Here is a 24,016-nt window from a genome sequence, read left to right as displayed (position 1 = left end):
AGCGCGCGAGCGAACAAATACCAGCAAAAACGAGCAAAAGGAGCGGCTACCGGAAGTTTCCTAGGGGCGCCGGATGCCGGCGCACAGCGTTGCCAGAGCGCGGTGGCGCTGGATGAAACCGTCTATACTGCCGCGTTCCCATTGCTTATACGTAACTTGCGTGGTCGTTACGGCGTCGGTCGGAATGGTGACATGACAAATCTACTGCAAAAAGCATCCGTGTCCGACGCAATGATGGACCTTGTCAATATAGTTAACCATATCGAATAAACAAACAGCTATATTGCGAAAAACAGCAGGTGTCTCTGGACGCGACGACCAGAACAGTGATGATTACGCGGACGTTGCAGTGTCGGACTGAGCGGCAGAACTAAAATCCTGCAGAGCAGCAATAATAAAACCCAAACGAATTCTGGACATAGACTGTAAAAAAAAAAAAAAAAAAGAAAAAGAAAACCCGCTACTAAAACACTCTACTTGGTCAAGCAAAGGCAGCATTGACCATGGACAAGCACTGAGCACGTCCGCCACAAAGACTTCGTTACGAAATATACCGTGTCATGAAAGTAGACTAAATTCTTAATAACTCAGCTCATACAGCGTATACATAGCTGTCGGCAATAGAAAGCCAGACCAGAAACAAAAGGAAGTGGAATGCTGGAGAGTACAATGAACAAACGGGGCCTCTGACATGATAAGCATGCATGTGACTGCAACGCTACGAACTAACGACACCAGAGGAGACAAGACAGGTCCAGTGACGCCTCGTTTCAACCAAGACTTGTGACCTCCTCTTTCGCGTCCAAATCACGCGAGGTAGCTCGTTATGCAATCACGCAAGCGAAGGTGAGCAACGCGCGCTTGTTGCGAAGCGACATAAACGCGAGGCCTGATTATCTGAACGCCAGCGGAACAAGGTTTCATTTCATTTTTTTTTTCCGTGAGTGAGATTGCGGGGAATAGAAAAATAAAAAGCCAATGCCTTGTCCTTGGGCGCCTGCGGCAACGTATCAGGCGCGTGCGATCAGTGCGTCGAAGGATGCGTATACCTATATAGATACCCTGCCTAATCTGCATGTGGGTGCCTGTGATTGCCTGGCACGTGCCTGTTCTCGAACGGATGTTTTATGACGACGCCGAAGGAATCGAACAGCGGCGGCGTTTAGTGCAGTATAACGGGCAGAGAGAGAAAATAGGAGTTGGAAGGCACAAAGGTTAACCAGAGGGAGTATACTGTCCGTTCGTTTGGCTAATCTGCCATGGGGGAAGAATTTTTTTTTTTTAGTGAAAGATTACAAGAAAAAAAAAAGGAAGATCTGAAAACAATCTGTCTGCACAAACACAAATGTCGTCGTGCAGTAGTTTTGAAGCAGGTAGCATTGTTACTATTGTTCGAAGACCGCAGTGACCGCTTGCGCGTTTTCATATATAGTTCAGCAGCTGCAGTGTTCGTTTCGGCTAAATACATTGAGATTAAATCTAAGCAACGGGTAGCTGACCCAAAAAGCCTACCGGACATGGACGAACTCCAATATCTAGTCCCTCGTAGCCTCCTGGACTTTGCACGTACATACCGCCGGCTTATACCCGCCCTACTTTAATTACTGTCTCCATTTCTCTATACCTGTGGGCTCTTCCTGGTAGAAGTAAACAACACCAACTCCCAAAGGTGCCAAACATTTATCTGATGTCAAGGAAAGGAAGCACAGGAACAATCTTGTTAAAAATGTAGCAGCTGAATAAATGTCACTTCCAGTTAATTAAAGAAAAAAAAATTCTTCAGCTCTGGACATACTATAGTCCGCTGAGTACCATTTACAGAAAGAATACTCCGGTGAAGCAGCAATCTAGTGGAAAATAAATGTGGGGAGGGAAAAGGAATCGTCTGTCCTGGGCGAATTCGAGAGGACTGAAAAAGACCAAGATAGATATAGACAGAAGGGAGAGAGAGAGAGAGAGGCACACACATAGAGAGATGATCTGAACTAATATAAGTGAAAACATCTCAAATTTCTCAGCCAGGGGTCGCATTTTCCCTCACTATCTGAGAAGCTCAGCAGAAACAAGAACATCACTAGAAATACGAGCGGAATGCGGCGCCGGATTTTGCCAGACCCTACTTCGGTAAACGACGGAAATAATATTCCACTTGTCCAAATTTTCCTCACTACATTATCAGCCTAAATGTCGTATTCTCTCTCTCTCTCTCTCGTTTTATTCGCTTGGGCCTATTATTCATGGAGTTAGACTGGACGCCTATAGTGCGGTGGAACAGAAACTGCCGATGACTGCTGCCATTTGATGTACTTTGGGTAATGCACTGAAAAAAGAAAATACGCGGAATGAGGGACCGCATACGTTCGTCCGAGGGCTGTCACTTTTTTTTGCGATAACATTTGTTCATCGTGAGTGCACAACAATAGACTTATTGCCCAAATGGGCAGCACATATATTCTTCATGAGGTGCGTAACTGGAGCACGTGCTCCAAAAATGTAAGCAAAGAAATAAATAAAGAAAAAAACCCACCTTGCATCACATTATCAACAAAAGAATGACAATTTTTGCGCATGTCATAAATGCATACCACAAGCCTTCTGTTGTCGCGCGTGTTCTTTTTCTTCTTTTCTTTTCCCTTTGCTTACATTTTCGGAGCACGTGCACCAGTTACGCACCTAGTGAAGGGTATACGTATGTACTGCCCATTTCGTAAATAAATCTTTTGTTGAAAGTTAGCGCTGTGTGTGTCTCTTCGTCCAGTATTTGATGCGCTACGCCAGTGACATTTAATACAGTGCACAAGAGCTTGCGCTTCTCACTTCCATTTAAGCGCTATAGGCGTTTCGTCGTCTATTTCAGAAATGCTCAAGAAGACACACAGAAATATTTCCGTCCTGCATAGAGGGGTGATGATCTGTATCCGGTGCTCTCGACGGAAATATAAAGGAGGTATACGTACGTTATGGGATTTGCACGGTTAACTTAGGACGCGCATAAGCAGTTCCAGTTGTGGAGAAAAAGAGCGATCTACTTTTAACGAAATAGTTGGCATAGTCACGCTCTGGGGGCGCGTATATATACGCTGTATAACCAATGAACACAGCAGACGCAGACAGGGCGAGCGCTGAGGCCGAACTCGTACCGCATGCATCTGCTGTTTCGCTGTTGTTGCCGCATGGACACGGTATCTTGCAATTCTGATGCGCACTCCTCGCGAACAGAACGTCTTCTGCGGTAGCGTATGTCGATTCAGAGCCTGAATGTCCATCGAGACCGAATGTCCAACGAGACGGAATTTCCAAACAGTAAGTTGACCGGCGAGACGAAATGTCCAACGAGATGGAACGCCCAACCGAGACGGAATGTCCAACCGAAACTGAAGGCCCAATGAGACTGAATGTCCACTATTGGACATTCCGTCTCGGTTGGACATTCAAGCTCGTTGGATATTCAGGCCACAAGAGGTGTATGTCCCCGTTCCCGCCGCATTTCTCCTTTTCTGCGACTGCTTCTGAGAGAAACACAGCGGAAGTCGCAGTCGTAGCCACTCGACAAACACAGCCATTCCTCCCCTCCCATCCGTCCCTGTGACATTTCTGCCGGCTGGGGTGACTATAGTTCGGAGCGGGGAAGGGGCAGCCAGTCCTCCTTTCTAGCGGGTGCCACGCAGACCTAAGGTTCTGAAAAGGACTTCTCTGCCAGATAGCTCGGCATCAGTCCTTCTCTGTGTCCCTCGCTCGGCGCCTGTTTCCACGCGGTCACTGCGCAAGTGGCCTCCGTCGCATGTATAGGCTGGCGGCGGCCCGGCCGCGTCGTCCGCTGCTTGCCAGATTGGCAACGGCGACACGCATCGCGCTCGGCGGCCGAGCGCGCACTCGGTTGCAACACAACAGCGAGCAGCGGCGGTGTACACCCGAGCTATGGTGGCTACCCAAGCTGGCTTTTACGCGTACATATTGGCTTCCGGTTTCGCGCGCGCGCCCGGACTTCGGTTGTTGTGGCGAGGTCCGTTCGGCCGCCGGCGGCGGCCGCGCCCAGACAACGCTCGCTGAACCTGCAACGCTACCCCCCCCCCCCCCCCCCCCCCTTTTTTTTTTTTTCCTAAACCGTTCTCCCGCGCGCCGCTGGAATGCGCTTGGATATACATTATGTGCCGCCTGGCTTCTTTCGGTGGCCGAGTCGTTCTGCCGTTTAAAGACACGCGGCTAAGTTGGAAAGAAAGTGAATTGCGCATTACGTGTGCGCGCACATGTCGGTTTGCCAGTAGAGTGGCAGAAGGGCGGAGTATGTTTCTTCGCACGGCGATAAGCGAAAGCCGTGGTGCTAATGAGAGGCAATGTGAGCAGCTATAGAACAGGCGGGCGCGCAGGGCTTGGCTCAGCCTTGGTGGCAATGGCCTTAAGATTTGCGCTGTTATACGTATATCGATGATGTGACTGTTTGCGCGGGTTCTTTTGATTGGTGCGTCCAGTGGCAGTTTTCTTAACAATTGTTCGATTTGGAGTTTCACCAATAACTGCCGTTCCTATGTTTCCCGCGAAACATGCCCTGTAAGGAAGGCTTATTTCGGGGCATAGAAACTACATTTACATTAACCTGATAAAGAAGGAACGAGTCGGCTTGTAGGGCAAAATCCGGCTTGTCGGACCGAAAACGCTAGCGGGACCCGCTGGGCTGGGCGAGCGTCGAGACGAGTTTAGTCAACCCACCTGCAAGGAGTGAGCTGACTTGCCCAACCCACGTGGCGAGATGCATGTAAACACGGTGGGATTAGGTGGGTTCAGCTGGAATTATGGCTCGACTCGGTCATCACGTCGAGTTCATGCGAATGAAGCTAGAGCTCTTCGTCCGTCCTTATGATATATACCATAAGAAGCCAACAAACAATGACACCAAGCATAACATAGGTTGACAACATAGGTATGAAAACATACTTTCAAAACGCGTTCTAATCAAAATAAAAGAAGACAAAAAGTATATGCAGTGAGTTGCGGCATCGAAGACGATGAATGTAAATCAGTGGATACTTTCTTAAGCATAAATAAAAAAGTATATGTAAGATCAGAAAATTAAGCATGAAAGGAAACAAATTTATTATATAGACCTGTGACCTTGAATCAAGTCAGGGGAAATGCTCTGTTACTCGCATGTTAAATGTTGTAGGTCGAGTGTGGATGTGGCATCGTTTCTTTTTTTTCTTCTCCCTAGCACGCTAAAAGGTGAGAAATACAAGACGAATAAGAACAAGTGACCGGAAATGCACTATTTAAGCGTCTCTAAACTGACAAGCATTCCAATGGCGGAAGTTCCACAATCGAAACTGGATAATTAACCATGCAGTACAGAAACGAACACTAAAGGGAAATGCAACTGGAGATAGCTTCAACGCGATCCATACCTGCGGCTCCGCAGTCAGTGTCCCCCCACCAGAAAGAAATCCAGGAAGCAGAGACAATTCTTTGCAAGAGACAGAAGAGGGCACACGTCCCACCTCCCCTTTATTATTACGGTCTTTCGAAAATAAGCTCTCCACGTCCCCGGAGCGTTGTTCTGCGACCTTGTTCGCCGCCGCTATCGGGCGATCCGATCAGAGGCGCACTAAACGCGGCCGCCGTTTGCAGCATACTGCAGTGTGCGTGGTGCGTGTGTGGGGGGGACGACGTCTGTACACGAGGCGAGTATTTCAGGGGCTTCCCGGGGACGAGCGGCCGCGATGGCGGTTGTTGTTGTTCTTCCGCGTCACACGAGTGGCACTTGTCCCGCCATACACTGTAGAGACCACCAGCACCACTAATTCCTTCTCTTCGTACACTCCTAATGGACGCACTTCAAAAATAGCTCTCACTTCTGGTTGCGCCAATGCCTCGTCGTGAGCCGATGCCGTTCCTCGGAGAACAGGGCTTGCTTTCTTTCTTCGTCTTTTCTTTTCGGGTGCGTGCTCGTTGTTTTGGGAGAGCTGAGAGGTAAAGGCCAGAAAAGGGGGCGGGGGGGGGGGGGGGGGTGCGCGTTGAACAAGCACTGTGAGATGTAGTAGCGAGCTTGTGTGAAGACAGCTACCGTTGAGCTTCGAGAGCCCCCAAAGAAAGAAGAAGACGAAGGAAAAAAAAAACTAAAAAAAAAAGGCGACGATGATTGCGCGCCGAGCTGCAGAAACGAACGAATCTGTAACCACTCCTTGCGCTGTTCTCTTTGTTCGCTTCTGCTTGGCGGCCGAAATATTCGTAGTCGGGGTTCTGTGCCGCAGTTTGCAACGGCAGGCAATTAACCGACGCTCGTTTCCTGAATGGCCCACTAATATATACGCCTGCGTTAGCAAATCGCTAGCGCCCCGCGTTTTGAGAATTGGGTGCACGCCTGCCAATGTATATTTCATTCTTTATTTCGTTGTTGCTGTATACGCGCTGTGTACGTGTCCAAAGTCGCGGTACACGGAACATGCAGTTGCAACGCCGCACGACTGATACTAACCACCTACGAACGTTGTCGCGCCTCGTCGATCGTTGTTGCCAAAGTTGGCACCGCGCTATGAAGCAAGGATTGAACCGGGATCGTAACAATCGATTATTTTCGCGAGGTGCAAAAAAGCGCTTTATCTTCGTTTTACTTCGTCTTGACTGTATGTGGAATGGGAGAAAGACCGAATATATTGCAAATGACAACCTGACTCTTCCTCTGGTCTCTTCGCCACGGTCGATCAGCCACTATGGAGTTCTCGATTCGGTGATGAGCAAGATGTCATGGTTTAGATTCCCTGAGGCAGCGGAATGCAAGACTACCCGCCTGTGGGGATTTCCTTGAACCTCATAAGGAATCATCATAATCTTCTCTCTCAGATCTACCGATTGGTATAGGTTCCATTGCTGACGTCAGAGTGCAAGGGAAAAGGAAAAGCTTATTGAATTCAAGAGCAAGGACACGCCTTAGCGTATAGTCTTTCAGCACGGGTTGGAAGATTCGAACCATCTTGCAACTTATATCACATGGAAAACAATTAAGGGCTTCGAGCGACGGGGATGATGACGATTATTACACTCCACGTGAAAAGGAAACTCCTCATATTCGGCGCGCTTGTCATAGAGCAACAAGACTGGCGTGCACGGCCTTGGAAGCGCTTGTATACGTGTGCCGCTGCACAGTACACCAGTGTGAAGCCTTCCCAAGTCTCCCAAGAACATAACGGTTACATAAAGGTTCCTCACACGAACTGATAGATAGCCGTAGTTAAGATGCATTTTATTTTAGGCAAAGCGTGAGACGGTCGTACTATGTTGGTATTCTCGCGTGGTTGAAATTGTAAGTGGAGAAAAAGGCGCCTCTTTTATTAGGGCTTGCAACTACTAAGAATCAGCCGAGGCGTTCAGAAGACTTTGGCGTTGCGCTGCGAAAGGCGGTGTTCGCAATTAACATGACTGCTGCACTGCGGCTTCGTCGAGCCCATGGCTTGCGTTTAAACCTTTCTCCAAACTTCGCGCAGCAGCGTGGACCCGAAAGCAAGCCAAGTCGCGAGTTCAGGTGCATGTACGCTATATCCGTGGGCTTACGCATGTCCTGCGGATAAGTGGCTTTTGCCGTCAGTGCTCTCTATATTTCTGTGGAAAGAACGGAAGTACGCTACGTTGCAGAAGGGCTATACGCGGAGAAGGCCGCCACACACGCGCGCAATACGTATCACGCACGAAAGAAAGGCTCCTTGCACGCGTCGTTCCGCACAGACGCGAGAGTGCACGACTGGACAGCGGCAAGAAAGGAGACGGCGAATAAGCGCGAGAGAGCGCAATAATAATAAATAAGAATAATAAAAAAGAATGAAAGAAAGAAACATCGGGTGCTCCGCTTCGGAGCTGCAACTGCGTCGACCGCCAGCGCTGGAGGCCGGACAATAGAACCAGCCGGAGAAAATGGAGCTGGCGAGCGCGCGATAAAGCAGCCTACGCAACCCAGCAACGATCGCATATATGGCACACACGCGAGCCCTTCTCTCGAGAGGTTCTATGCGGACCGTGAGTGCGCGCTCGGCGTCGCCTTGTTTTCCGCCGGATGGCACGGGACGCACCGTTAGCGTCGGGTCTGGGCTCCGGGGCCTGCCTCGAGTGCGCACGCGCCTGCAAACACGAGCGCGTGTGTCTCCGTGCGCGCGGATGTTCGAGTGGACGAGACACCGCAGCCTTTGACCCTGTTCAGAAGCGCTCCAGGGTGACTCGGTGGTTATGAAGTTGAGCACAAGGTCCCACAATATAGCCAATTCGATACCATGCACGTTCGGATCGAGAGGCGGAGTGTAAAAATGCCCGTTCACTAAGATTTCGGAGAACGTGTTGAAGAATTCTCGCCTGGTCGAGAATTGTCGCCGAGTACTCCAATTCGGTATTATTCACGCAAATAGTTTCTTCCTATCTCCTCTATCCTCTCGGCTGTCCTCTCCCCCTGTCCTTTAACTATACCCCTTCCTCCCCCTGTTGACCGCCGTTCGGGTGCCAGCAGGCTGCACTAGATAGTTGCAGTACCATTCAGCAGAAATTTTCTTTCCTTCTTTTCCTCATTACTTAAACAACCAATACTACTACTACTACTACTACTAGCAATCCGAATATTGCTAATTTGACGAGAAACCTCGCTTATTATTATTATTATTATTATTATTATTATTATTATTATTATTATTATTATTATTATTATTATTATTATTATTATTATTATTATTATTATTATTATTATTATTATTATTATTCGAGTTTCAAGCATTTCCAGTAGCTAAAGTTTCACCATCGCCCGTATAGTTTCTGTATACTGCTCCGTGCTTCATCTCCAGCTACGCTCTTCGTGTTTAGCGCCTTCAACTTCGTCATTTCTTGTTCAAAGGCTAGCTCACTGCCTCATATAGGGCGGGCGCTGCGTTATCACTTATAATCGCACATCGTTATCGAGGCTCTATATGTGTGGTCACCCGATCAACGCTATAGGCAGAGAACGATTGGGTGCACGTAATGGTGGCTAGTTATTGGCCAACGCCATAGATATATCGTCTCACTGACTGCAACGATTGGCTTCTGCACGGGCGCTACGGAACGACATGTTTTCGCGTGGTTGGAATTTTGACTTCCGATTGGTTAGCGTCAGGCTCTAGCTCCTGATACTCGGCGCAGCTTTCGTGAAGTACACGTAGGCTGTCGGGTGTAGCGTGGCGGCTATCTTTTGAATTTGGCCTTTCAGCGCCTCGCGGCCTGGAAAGATCTGGCGTAGAAAATACGCTGAGATGCGGAATCACATATTTATGCTTGCCAAGTTCTCCACCGTGATTTTTTCTTCATTTTTTTTCAGAGTGACTTCAGTCACTCATCGAGCCACAATATCACTTGACGTTTTGGTAACTATGGCTTCATGTTTAGAAGTATCGGACGGATGGTTGTCCTCTGCCAGTTGTGCAAACAACCACGGACCTGTATCGTTCTGTGTCATCGTGCACAGAACGCCCGTATTTAATGCGTTGTTAAAGGGACACTAAAGAGAGAGAGAAAAAAAAATGATTTCTTCTGTATCAGTAAATTACCCTTATACAATATTAAAACGCAGCACTCTTACCACGACGAGACGCTTGGTAAGCCGGAAACCGGAAAAGACGGGTGGCGACGCCTCCTTGAAGTTCCTGCACAAGCTCGCTGTGCCGTCATGTATTTCGACAGCGTCTTGTAAGGCCCAGTTAATTCTTCAGCGGTAAAGATAGACTACATTGTGTTCTAAAGGAGCTAAACATCGAACATGCCGAGTTTCGGGAACATTTGCTGAGCCAATGCCGCCTAAATACGAAAAAAGATACTTCGAAATCTGTGACGTCACAGTGACGTACCGGCGTTGGTGATTCGGCGCGTAATTCAAAAACTGGAACTTTGACCTTCACTTTCTCTTCTAATAATGAACCTATTATTCAAAATTAACGACAACAGCGTTTTTAAATAACGCTTTAGCCGTCTAAACTGGTTTAGTGTTTTTTTTTTCTTGGTTTTTTTTTTTTTTGCTGTAGTGTCCTTGTAATAAAGAACCCGGGCGGATTTCGAAAGCGCAGTTCAAATTTTGACTTCATCAGCAACCGGGATCACTTCTCTCATTAACATGAAATCTGAACATATCCGCATTCATCGAGCTTTTGACTATACGTTCTTATTTTATTTCGCGCCAGTTTTTCCTGGGTGAAGAGGACAGAAAGGGAAGGAAGACTTTCTTTCTCCCCCCCCCCCCTCCCCAACAGCCAGTCGGTTCGGTCGCATTCGAGGCAAGAATAGCGAAGGACCGCAGGGAAAGAAGCGACGAAGCCTAGAGACTTTTCAGATAAAACTAGCGACAGCTTGGCTAAAGACATCCTGAGCGAAACGATTTTCTGGCAAACGCTCGGTCGCGACAATGAAGTGTCATTATCTACGGCGCTCGGCTTTCGCTAATTGTAAGCACTAACATCCGGAGGAGTAAGTGGGCTCACATGGGGCACTATGTCCGCTGCCGATGAAGTATATTGCGCGGCGATATGCGTGCATGCATATAAACAATGGTCTGCATGGCGTAATAGCGAGGTGCTAAAGGAGAAATGTTTTAAATGGAAAAAAAATGGGCACTAAAAAAAAAAGAAAGAAGAGAAAAATGTTCTCGACCGAAAAATTACGGAAATATTATAAACATTAATATTTCCCAACTGATTTCCAGACATTTGATATTATTTGCCACCGCGCGCCCATGGGTCCTGGATGGCTGTTGAAACGGTCATTGACTGTTATTCGTCCTCTAGTTCCCGCGAGGCTTATGCGACTTCTAAAGCATCGACTACATCGGGTGTCGTTCGTTGCAAAACTACAGATTGAATTTTATGCCAAGCACGAATGTGCCTGGCATAAAAAAGAGATTGTGTAGATGCCAGTCACTGTGACAATCAATGTTATGCGAAGTATTTTGCAGGTAGCTGGCTGTACAGCCTCGTTTGAGGTTCAGCGAAGTGTTACCAGGCGGGCCAACGTGCTTGTGTAAGGCGAGCAGTTGTGTGTGACGACAGCCGCAAGACGACGACGACGGTGACGGCGATCATAATAGGGGGACGGCATGATTTCTACTCCGGCCGTTCGACGCGAGTTTACTATATACATGCCGATTGTTGGGTTCTACATAGGTGCTGGTTGGGTGTAATCTAGAGAAACAAAGATTGCGACGTCATCTGCGACTAAGTGTTACGCAATCGTACGTCTATGTCATATGGTCTATGTTAAAATGACGACCGCATTTGTACTCAGGTGGGAAAAAACAAAAACGTTAAAATCTGTTCGACCTGCATGGGCCGATCATGAAGGCGGTACGATGTCGCGCGGTTTCTACGTTGCGTTAGCTATTACGAGGAAACGATATAGGGAAATGCGGGCGGATCCCGAAGGCTGGGCAGTCTAACACAGCGTCTCAAGCGGTAGCTGTTATGAGGGAAAAAAATGCGAGAAACTAGCACGTGACGCACGCGCCAAACGTTTCATATACAGGTGATCGTGTCCTAATGATTAGAGCATCGGGCTGATGTGCTAGAAAACACAAGTTTGAGCCAACCTTCGGTCACGCATTTCTTTTTACTGAAGAGGCCCGAAATGAGGCGAGACAGGAACCTACCAACCTACCGCAAAGTACCTGCTTGGAATGAGACAAAGAATGCTTCGTATCGAAAAAGTTAACCCTAGACAGAAATCGTTGGCAGCGCGTGCGACCGTGTATCGCGTCTTTCTTCCTGCCCATGAAAGCAGACGTTGGGCACCGCCGCGAGGTATAAAACACGCCATGGTTTAGTCTACATTTACGTACACATTCTTACCAAAGCCAACTCAGCAGATATACGCGCAATGGCTTCGAGTCTATGTATACCAACATCTATACCATGGCTCTCGCGTGTATGCGATGCGCCGCGAGCGTTGAAATACGGCGCGGTTAAACCGTGAGGCATGATCAGAATAAACCAGCAAACAAAGCGGCGTGCCCCGAGGGGGAGACCACTTGACACGCACGGCTGCCTTATCCCAAATGATCTGGGAGGAAGAAGAAAACGGACTCGGAAACTAGTTCCGGTGCTCGCTCGGGGCGACCACGCGCCGCCGCCGGCATGCCACCTAAATCTCGATTCGCCACACGATGGTGAAACGGGAGCGATTCATTGGCCAGGCGCGTGGGTGATCGCGCATTGCCTCGGACGGGCGCCGTCTCGCTTGCCGTGAGGCGATGTGCGCGCACGTCAGAACCATGCGTATACGCATCTGAACACGTATGTGTATAGATATATGAACTGCATTGAATACTGGGGTTGTACTACGTGCCGAAACCGCGATTTGATTATGAGGCACGCCGTACTGGGTGACTCCGGATGAATTCTGACCACCAAGATATAGCTTTAACGTGCCCCCAGTGCACAGGACACGGGCGTTTTTGCATTTCGCCCCCATCGAAATGCGACCGCCGCGGCCGGAATTTGATCCCGCGCCATAGCCTATAACACCATAGCCGCTAAGCCACCACAGCGGGTGATATATTGGTACATACCGAGTGTGCCTTTCTTTAAAGAGAACGAGCGAACCCTCCCGCACTTTGCTGACTGTGGCTGGCAGGCTGCTGCTGTTGTATTGCCGAACAGCTCAAAACAGGACAGCGTACATATAACGAGTCGTCTTATATACAGGGTATATTTTTCTTTTTCAGACCATACAGTTTTTTTTAACATAAAAGCTATAAGCGGAGAGAACTTGCAGCGGAGCGTTTATGCAGAGGAGTTCCTAGATGAGGCTGACATACCGTATTTACTCGAAAATAGGTCGAACACGAATATAGGTCAAACCCTACATATTGAACTCGCTGAGAAATAATAATAACAAAATTAATTGCGACATAGATCGATCCCTATATCTTTCGAAAAACGATAAACCTTTAACAGGACACACCTTTACTTACCGTAAGCTGGGCTACTAAATCTCGCTATAGTCGAGACCCCAAGCTTCATCCTCGTCGGAACTGTCAGAGAAGTCGTCCTCGTCGGATGCTTCGCAGGTGTCCTCGGCACTCTATGCCACGTCATCCTCGGGGCCGTCGAGTGCGTGTTATATGCAGCATTGGTCTGGATTACCTCCCGACTGGCTTTACGAAGGGAGCGGCGGAATAAATCTCTCAGCTCGGTACTTTTGCTAGCTTTGTTCACGAACATAGGTCGACAGCTAATTTTAGGTAACATTTACGAGAGAGAGAAAAAAAAAAGAGTCGACTTATATTTGAATAAATTTAGTACTTCACCGCTAATAACGTGAGCTTCAGAAGACTGATTAACGAAAGTTGATTCATTAAAGTTTTTTTCAACACCTTAGGGGCAGTTGCTTAAATTGCAAATTTGGAGCTAGTTACATTTTAATGCACCACCATTTTTTTGTAATATTGAAAATCTCATCTAATTCGAGATCACGTATATAACATATACTGTTTAGTGCAGGGATGTGCGTTAATTGTCCATGAACGAAACTGCATAGATTGACGGCGTCAGGAAGTGTAATTCATCCTCGTTGCCAAAAATCAGTATGCTGCGCGCGTCGTTCTCGCGTATTCTATACCGACAGTTCTATATTCGGCATGTAAAGACGCTATGACTACGCGAAATGCCCAAAGGAATATACGGAACGATGGGCAGATCTTTCTGCTCTAATGCTCGCAGAACCGCGCCAAAGGCGTTAGTAAGGACTGCTAAAATGCTAAAGCTTTATGCTTCAGGTCTGCGAGAGCCAGCCAATTGGCGCGCCCGGGCCCTTGCTGGCCTCGCAGTTCTGTGAGAACAGAAGCGCAGCGCGGATGCACTAATCGTGGATCGAGCACACGTGGCTGCCGCGTGAAAACTTCTGGCGCGCCTACTCGCGCGCCCTCCTCCGCGCTTCTTGCCGACGGTTTCTCTCACAGATGTTTTATTCGAACACCCCGATTGGGACTCAAGAAACGAAGCGAAGAATCAAAGCAAAGAACTGGGGCGATGTCGGTTGGCGAAGCTTACGCAGTCGGGTTCGAGGGCAGCTCGAGAGCGCTGTTTGGAATTTTTAGCGTATTTGTAATGAAAATGTTAGCGATAGTACACGACTGCACTGTTGAAATACTTGAGATGATCTCAGGAGCACTATGCCCGCGCGAATTTCGATACGCTTGATTGTCTACATACTTCACTTCCTGGGCGCGCATTCGAATCTAGAGCAAGCGAGCATATAAGCACCGCGGAGTTGTGAGCGCCAACTATCTATCCTAGTCGATTACGTCGAAAAATACTGGGTCGCGGACTCGACAATGGGCCGGCGTGGATATCGGACGCGCTGCGAGGGGATCTCGTGCCGCCTGGCAAGGGCGCTTCTCTGCAGTGAGCGTCTCGAGCTGCCGCCGCGGCGGCCTCTCTCCAGGGGTGGAGGAGCTGCGGGAGAAGCAGCTCGGCGTCCCCGTTAGTCCGGCGTCGACCGTGCCGGTGGCCGCCCTGCCCAGTGCGCGCCGCCGCTCTTTGTCTTCGCGGCCGCGCTGCTGAGGAACACGCCCACACCTCTGGCCGACCCGGTCGCCGCCACGCCGAACAAACGGAGCACTTTTCGACGACAGAGTGGAAGCCCAATCTCGATGTTGCTCGCCAGCCACGCAGGCAACGGCGGAGACCGTGGTCAGGTGGAAGCGGCGAAACTCCAGCCGTTTCCGCAGGGGTTAGATTTCGGCGCACGATGCGAGCGCCTCGGTTGCGGTTCGATTTGGATACTGTGTTATAAAAACACTATGCGGCCATCACTTGCGGGTACCGCTGCAGCTGCTTTGGTGCGACCGTGCCAATGATACAAGCAGCAGTTGCAGTACGGCTGGCACGCCACACCCGGTCGACAACCAGGAGAGCGTGGCCGTAGCCAACGAGGCCGCAATAACATGGTCGTGCGACGAGCGTGGTCGAAGATCAACTGGCCTGCGATCGCTATGCCTCCGAGTGCTCAGATGCCTGCTTTATTCACTTAGTTTTTGTTCTTGCGATGGATGAAGGCGCAAAGGGGACCGGCCAAACAGGCGATGTCGATAATATTGCCTGTATTTGTTACCCGTTTCTACTGAAAGATAGACAAAGGCCGCCTTCCATTGCGAGGCTTCTTCGCACTAACGGCTGTACGTATATGCGCCACCCAAAATCGCGCTTGCCAGAAGTGGCACTGACAGGACTACGTAAATCTTCGGAGCCAGTACGTGCGCGGCTTCAAAGAGCAGCAACTTTGACAGCGAGCTACTTGTGTAAACGAGGTCTCAGCATGTCACCAGAGAAATGTGCACTAGTGGCATTTACTCGCCAACCAATGACGCCTTATGTCATCTCAATCAATGGGCGGACCATTTCCAATGTCAGAACCCACAGGTTTCTTGGCGTAATCATTGACCGAGACCTCTGTTGGAGCCAGCACGTGGCCTACATGAAACGGCGCCTGATAGCAACTTCCCAGTTGTTTAAATACTTGACAGGAAAGACGTGGGGGATGTCAGTAGAAGCAATGCTGCAACTCTACAGAGCTCTCTTTCTCGGCTTTTAAGATATATAGTCTACCTGTACTGAACAACACTTGCACGACAAATATTCGTGTTCTGCAGGCAGAACAAGCTCAAGCACTCAGAGTTTGCCTTAGTTTGCCCAAATGCACGTCAACAGAGGCAACTATTGCGATTGCTCGAGACCATCCGATGCAAACTCACATTACGGTGGAAACCCTGAGTACGCACATCAGAAATTTTGCACATGTCCCATGTCACCACCTTGCAACACTACCTTCAGACAGGCGCCAAGCATCGTTCTCTAAAACTATCATCAAGTAGAACGACAAACTTCCCTCGGGCTTCACCGCTGCATCTAAACCATCGATACCCCCTTGGTGTCTTATTAGCCCCACAGTACATCTCAGTGTACCAGGAATCAAGAAAAAAATCTGAGCTGTCGTCACCTGTGCTGAAACAACTGTCTCTGCTTCTTCTGCACGAGAGGTATGCGGACAGTGTACATATTTATACTGATGGTTCCACAAACCTCCAGTGTTCGTCTGGTGCTGTGGTTGTTTCAGCAAGAACTATTACCATCAGCTTCAGGACTGACCACCCAACAAAATCGACATCTGCGGAACTAGCTGCTCTTCGCGCTGCACTCTGTTTCGTCAATCGGGAACCACCTCGACAATGGTCAATATTCAGTGACTCGAAGGCAGCTACAATCTGTGCTATCAGTTCTGCGTCGCGGGCCATACAAACAGCTCGTATTCGATTTTAGATGCCTACTCCATACATCACATGAGAAAGGACACCACGTTACATTTCAGTGACTACCAAGTCACTGCGGCGCCATAGGGAACGAAGGCACCGATAATGCCGCTCGGTCAGCTCTTGACGACACACAGGAAGAGGCCATACCACTCTCACGGTCCGACGCAGCCAGCAGACTTCGAGTGCTTGCACAGGAGATCACGCTCTCTCTATGGTGCACACCAAGCAGCCAGGTCGACCAACCGGAGAAATCGTCAATACCACTTGCCCTTTTTGATGCAGCTCTGTATGCCAACTGGACTCCGCCGAAGAGAGGCCACTATGCTTTATCGCTTATGGCTAGGGGTGGAATTCTCGAAATCTTCTTCATTTCTCATAGGAATGGCCGACAACGCTTTTTGCAATGCCTGTGTTTGCGAGGAGACGCTAGAACACATTCTATGCGACTGTCCTGAATATAATGTTCTGAGACAGTCCCTGGCCTCCGTTATAGCGCACCTTGACAATAGACCAATGTCAGTTGAAACGATTCTCACATGTCGTCGACAGAAGACATCGCAGAAGGGACTGACTTAGGTATTTAAAAAAAAAAAAAAAAAAAAAACCGGGCTTGGACAAGCGGCTGTGACAGTGATGTCACGTACCACGCAAGAGTGACGGACTGTGACTGACGGTGTGTGTGCTGTGCTATGTGCTCTCTCTCTGTCTCTCTCCTCCCCATCTTTCATTCCCCCCATCCCGCTCTCATGTGTTGGGTAGCAAACCGGTTGTGCTAAACTGGCTAACTTCCTGCCTTTCCTTCTCCACTCTTTCCTTCCTTCCTTCCTTCATTCCGGAGCCCGTTTTGTCTGGATCACTGGGACTTACTAGTGGTGATGATTGGACTGTCGGGAGCCGGTGTCCATACCTTTGTCTGGCTTGTGGCTGCGCTAATGCAAGGCGCACGGGAGCGCAGCGGTCTCGCTCAGAGGCTCGACAGGACCGCGGTCCCGTTCGCCAAACGGCACACCTCTGTCCCGGCGGACATTTGAGGCTCCCGCACTCTCGTCAGACGCTGGGTTCACTCGAAGTGCATCTCTGTATCGCGCAAGCAACGAACGCCACGAGCACATACCAGACTAGCTGGGGTACAGACACCAGAGCCCTCGGTCACGTTCTTTCCACTGAGCGCACATGTTACTTGCAGTGCGACCGAGTCTGCGGGGCCCAGGGGCTGGCGGATGGCAAATACGCGCTGACGTCCTTGCGTGTGCCCCCCCCCCCCCCCTCCTTCTCCAAGTGCCTACTTCTTTACATTCCGCCAACGTCACATGAACTACAGCCTGTATGTGCACACTATGGTGAGCTGCAGGGTACGTTCTATAATAAGGCAGTAAATGTATTTACTTCCTTACTATAGGACTTACCCTAATTTTTCTTCATCACAGCTTTTTTCATCCTTCTTTTTTATTCGTGCAGTAGCTATGAAAAGAAAAAGGGGGAGGGGGTGAAGGGGGTCACCCTTAACTTTAAGAGACCATACTAAAAATTCAAAGTCATGGAACATGCGTGCTGTGGCAGCACAGATGAGTCGAAGAGCATAAAATATATGAATAAATCGTTTCCACAGGACAAACTATGACGTCAAATAAAGTATAAAGCGTAGTGTTCAAACAAACAGCACACCACACAACGACCAGGAATCACACGATTTCCAAGGAACACGCGACTGAGAAGCAGCAAGGAGAGATAAAAAAGATCAAGAATACGACCACAGTGAAGCAGAGCGACCTGTCTGGCTTCATTTTGCAAACATGAAGGGCAGAAAAAAAAAAAAAAGCGCGAGAGCAAACGCAGACGACTTGTCGCCCTTGTGTGCTTTCACGCAGTTTTTTTTAAATATTTATATATATCGCCCCACATCGACCTTTGATCACCATTTCCCACCATAAATGCCCATCGTCCCCGCCTCGCGAGCTTACAAAGCGGCGCACAGAACTGACGCAGCGCGCACGGCGAGCGATGACCGCTTAGATAGCGCAACAATGCGAGCGCACGGAGTTATACAAGGGACATATATGTCAATGCACACTGCGATCAGCGGAAGAAGGGAGGTGTGATAATAAGCGGTGCACGTGAGGCCGTATTATACGCCTGAGTGGCGTGCTGTTACAGAATTACCACAGTGTGAACCAGACCGTTTTACGATTGTTCCAGTTGGCCTCACGCTGGTTTAAGCAGAGACCTGATTCAAACAACCTGCGTACAAAGAAGGAGGGACACATTCCGCGACGGGCCTTGCTAGATACAGGGAATTGACGGACAGGTGGCTGCGGCTACTATATAAAACCTGAGCAGTACCTGAGTATATAAGCCCTGATAAGTATAATTGGCGTTTTCGTAGCGGGTATAGTAGCTATGATTTTCAACCTGCTGAACTCATTTACGCTTCGCTAATAAGCACTCCACGAACGTCTGCACCTTCCTATACTACGCTGGCATAAACTTTGTACGGCCTGTAGAGGCGAAATGCGCTCGCTAGACGGTTCATAACTCGTGTGCACACAGGTACGAAAAAATTTTGAAAGAACGCGGCAAAGGTGGAGGGTAATGCGGATGGAGAGTAACTCAGCCAGCGAATTCAATGCAGCTAATCTGCAAGAGGCTTCGCAGGGCGGCTGTTGCTTAATTGCACACCCAAGCACCGCGCTTTGTGCTGACGCGAAACGTGCAGAAGTCCACGTGCACGCTGGACACGTGTTCGCTTTAAGGCCTTTTCGTTACCCGTGTGATCGTCGGCTTATATTTCTCATTTAGAGTGCAGTGCGCGAGCGACAGCTTCATGCGTACAATTATACACATATCGACACTCATTTCTTCCAAAACTGAATGTCTGCTTTTCCAAGGCGTGCGTCTGTTCCATGACATAAATAATAATTAAAGCCACCTAAATGTGCCTATTGTGTGCCCTGGTAAAGCGTACAGGGATAACTGCACGAGAACTTTAGGCGCAGAAATCGCACTTCTGTATCTACACGGGGCACATCTTCCTCTCTATCGGTCTTCAAACAAATTACAAATGGCGGAACGATTAACCGAAATAATCGATGGTCTTGATCCCCAGGTTAATTCTCAAAATAAATTAAAGAAAATAAATATAAAAGGCGGTCGAGATGAAACTCAAGTGTTTTTTTTTCTGAAACTCCGGTGTTCGAATGAATGATTTAAAAACTGCCAGACGTGAATGACAAGCAGGAATCACCACCCTTCGTCTGACCATGCCCATATAACATTGTAGAACAGATTTCTTTTTTTTTTCGGAGATACATGCCTTGAGCGTGTTTCAGAGTGCTAATGATTACTAACTGGGTCCATGAACGAGTTCGTCTTACGACAGCGCGCTCCCTTGTTGGGCGTGTTTTTCTGCTGCAGCGAAACCGAGATTCTCGGTGCATTCGTTCCCTCCGCCATCATTCGCACACATAAAACTATCAGAAGACAACAGAAGACAACAACGACAGCGTGCTTTCGTCATTCCTACTCCACCACATCAACACAAAATTCACTTTTCCACCAGGCCTCCTTTAACAGAAGCATTTCATTTCAAAATGCTTTCGTTATGTGGAGGCTACATTATAGACTAGATTCACATGGCTTAGTGCAGTTTCATTCATTTTAAGCATTTCGATATTAAAATGCATAAGGCAGAGAAAACACCGCACTTTATTCGTACCTACTCATCTTTGGGCAACCTTTGTGATGTTTGCTACCTCCGATCAAGGAAATACTTAACAGGGGAAACAACGCGAGCTGTGTGAAGCTTCGTCATCTCGAGCTTTCACGACATTGCGGAACTGAAGCGCGTTGAATTGTAGTCGAGCGCGAGTTCGTTGCCCTCACATTGGTACTCGTTGGCAGGCTTCGACCACTCGCTGACAGCGTTGAGGTTCCTACAAGAATGCTATAATAAATGATGTTAGTTGCCTCCGTATCCTGTCCACTTTTTACGGCGATTGTACTGCTGCATATGAATACAGTGGTCGAATGGCCAGACTGTCAAACATTCCTCTCGAGGCGTGCAGTGAGAAGAATGTGCTGATGGTGGGGACATATGAGCGGTGCCCTCGATTAACGTTTTCTTCCCCTAATGCGCTGCCCTACGCGTCACGATCATTACGCAGGTTTTGTTTTAAGCGCTGTGTCTTAGAGCAGGGTATCGTCAAAGCGTTCTTCATGAATTCCCCGGTGGTGTCGGCAAGCTTGCGCTAAGCTGTATTTCTATCGCCGAACAGCACGTTTCTGTTGTACCGAAAATCGTTGTACCTTCGCGGTAACATTAAACTGTTAGCTGACGTAGTCATTTGCACAGGAAGGTGCCCTGAATATGTATTTACTATGGCCAACGGACTTAGATATAAGTCTGGGTCATCGTTTATCCCTTCTATTCTATTGCTGTCAGGTGTAAACATCGCACTCGACGGGAAATTCACTGAAAGCAGTGGCGGGTATACGGCCTGCCACGAAAAGAAATCGTTATTTGGTAATGACAAGCATGATAAAGATGTATACGTCTATGTCTGACTCTATAAGATACGTTCGCGTGACCACTCCTGAGAGCTCCTCACGTCGCTCTTGAAACTGTTCGAAGCCATCACTCACCAAAACGTCGAGGAAGTTCCTGCTGCTGCCGAAGCTGCGCCGAAGCCAGTTCTTGATCACTCGTCTGTCGGTGTCCTCTCGACACGGCACAGTCAGGAACGACCCAGTGACCGACAAGCGCGACAACGGCTCGTCACAGTAAAGAGTTTTTGGGCGCCCGGAAATCCAAAAAAGGCTTTCGTTCGAAAAATCAAACAAACAAAAAAAGAAGCGGTGCGGGCACTCGTCTTCTGCTATGTACCACAGTTCGGGCGTGCTGTGTCTCGGCACCTCTGCGCGAAGGGCGCGTCGTGTGCTGCTGCTAACAGTGGGGCTCGCCAACGGTTCTATATCTGCGTACTAGCAGCACGAAGCGGTGGTCCCACGCAGCGACGAACGGCACAGGGGGCCAAGAGAGTGACTCTCTACACACAGTGTCTGGGCAGTGTCCCTCTCCCGGCGTCGACCCAGCGGCAACGTTCCGGAGGCAAACGCGCGCACTCGGCGAGGGAATAGCACTGACTGAACTGGTCGGCCGCCCGCAAGCGATTGAATATACGGCCGGCGACGCCATAGCGGAACGGCGCCCGACGGCAGCGCCGCGCTGGTTTCGTTTCTTTCGCCTTCAATTCGCGGCTCTCTCGCACTCGCGCGGCTTTCGTGGCTGCGGCCCCGGACGAGCAGAAACACGGCGCGCGCGCGGCATTGCGCCTCTCGCCAGCGGGTGTTCATTAAAATTCTGCTCCGGCGAATCCCCGTTCGAGACTTTCTGTTTTGCTTTCCCCTCGAGAAGACGATTTCTTTCGAGGGCGAGAGCTCTGCCTGGGGCCGTGACTCATACAAGCATTGCGTGAGCCCCGCCACTGCAGTCGCCGGAACGCTGCGTTTCCGAGGAAAAAAAATTATTTAGCTGACCATGAAAGCGAGTGTCGCGTTGCTTTTCTAATTAAAAAAAATCTCACGTGTGTTTGTACATGGCCGCACATAAGTGCGCGATTCATCGGGTAGCTGTCGACGCTACGGACGTGAACACTGTTCTGACTTACGAAAGCAAGTCTCGGGCGTAGGATCATTGTGACCTTGTTTCGGTGTCGCTTTATGGTAAACAAGTTGCAGCCTAAACTATGTAGTGCAATGCAATAAAATTCTGTACGTACAACATAGCTGGCGGTGCTGTGACAGGATGGGATACAGCGCACAGCCAGGTGGCGCATAGTGCATTACAATTGCACTGAAAGAGAGAAAAAAAAAGTGCGAATATGAGACATGACTCGAGCGAACGGATGGCCAAAACAATACCATGACAAAATTCATTGTGCTGTATAAGACTGATTCATATATGTAAGAAATGGCTTCCGATGCGACTTGCGGCGTAGATATATGCAGATGAATTTTGGCTTAGTTTGGGAACTGAAGGTTGAAATTTAATTGCTCAAATGGGCTAATTCAAGGCCAAATGGAGAGCGGTTCGCAACGCGGCTTTCAGCACAGCAGACATTTTCAGCGCTTCTATCACAAATACTGATATTCGTTGTCTTACAAGTCAGTCAGCGAAGCAACGTCGTACTGTCGTGCCGCCGTTGTGATCGCCAGGGGGGGGGGGGGGGGGGTTGTGCCAATATCCTTCTCACGCCATCGTCGTCGAAAGTGCGAATCAGTGTCCCTGGTTCCGGATGTCTACTTATGTTACGGACTTGTGCCAGCACAATTAAGACGCATGTTGGAGCCATGACTTCTACAGCCTGGATCGACTCGCTGATCTCCATATGCGCGAAATTGCAAGTCTTGCAACAAGTGCAGATGGAACCATCTAATATTAACTTTTACTTTGTATTATGTTCTAAAGAAGCTCTCCTCGAAAAAAAAAAAAAAACAGAGCAGAGAGAGAGAGAGAGGAAAAAAAGAGAGCAGACAAGACAACGGAAGACTCAAATGTTCTCGGGGCAGTGCAGGAATGCAGGACGTCGGTTTTGCTGTGTACGTCACTGTAGGCATTGCGGTGCACATTACGCGCATTCCCGGGTACATACTAGGGACCTTGCATTGAAAATGAGCATTTCATCACGGATAAGATCAAGCCTAAAATCAACGTTTTGCGTTGTAAACCAGCCTTCTGAATGAGGACAGGAGCACCAATCTGCACTACCCCAAGAGGACCTTCCACTCAGCAAATTATCCGCAGTTTGGGCATGCGGCACAAACAGTACCACTCCTGAAGCGAGAAAGAAAGTGCAACAAAGCTTAACTCGTATCTCACGGTCTCACCAACATCCTGTATGACGAAAATGACGGAGAATATAGTTCGTTACAGGTCGAGCTGGTACGCCGAACACACTAAAAAGTCGCATCACGGATAACGGATTGTGTGCGCAAGGTAGCGTTTCAGATCCTACTTAAAGGTACTGACGGGTGGTTGGTGATCCAGGATTCTGGTGAAGCAGCCCACTAGAAAAAAGTCGTTCACACAAACGTGTATGTCGTCATCTTTTATGTTTGTATAAATGTATTTTTCATATATATAGTGCGCTGCTCCACCAAAAGAATTGGTCTCCAATCCACGCTGTGAAGGTGCTTGGACAGTGAAGCTGTAAACGACACCTAGAACGGCTACCCATTGCGACGTAGCTTGAAATGAATCACATGGCAGCATTCACATGGACTGTACCTAATTATTAGCCAAAGACATTTGAATAGCCTGCGACTTGGCTTGCGCCGCTACTTCGTGCACCTACAAAGAGTGGACCAGAGCCAAGCGAAGTGCACTTAATCACACTCTTTATTACTTTGCAACGACATTAACGACTGATTTATGATCCCTGTAATAGACACTGAGATTTTGCGTTCTCAGTGTAGACAGATGCTTGGGGGAAGGGGGGGGGGGAGGGGGGGGGGGGGGGGGGGGAGGTTAGATCAGTGCATGATCCATGAATGGTGGTTGGTTGAGTCGCATCTGTGAACCACATGAGTGCAAACTCTTGCGTAACGAATTGGATGAACCGCTTGTTTTGCGGTTTTGAAATGCCCACATTAAACTCACCGACAATGATCAGCGGTGTGGCGTGATTCATTGCCAGTGACGAGAAGTGCGTTCGCGTGAAGCACTCGATG

The 24,016-nt window shown here is 48.9% G+C and overlaps 1 protein-coding gene across 1 annotated transcript in view; it reads right to left on the bottom strand.

The window, feature by feature from the left end:
• LOC119436359 (Ig-like and fibronectin type-III domain-containing protein 1) overlaps positions 1 to 21,442 on the bottom strand; it is a 225,299-nt gene extending 203,857 nt beyond the window's left edge. Inside the window, exon 1 of the mRNA XM_049657148.1 lies at positions 20,930 to 21,442. The gene's annotated coding sequence lies outside the window, so the exon portion shown is untranslated. The remainder of the gene's footprint in view (positions 1 to 20,929) is intronic.
• Positions 21,443 to 24,016: the final 2,574 nt, after the last annotated feature.

The sequence above is a fragment of the Dermacentor silvarum genome, chromosome 1, assembly GCF_013339745.2.
Source record: "Dermacentor silvarum isolate Dsil-2018 chromosome 1, BIME_Dsil_1.4, whole genome shotgun sequence".
NCBI lineage: Eukaryota > Metazoa > Arthropoda > Arachnida > Ixodida > Ixodidae > Dermacentor > Dermacentor silvarum.
The sequence above is the reverse complement of the archived record's forward strand: the minus strand, read 5'-3'. Positions and strand labels throughout refer to the sequence as shown.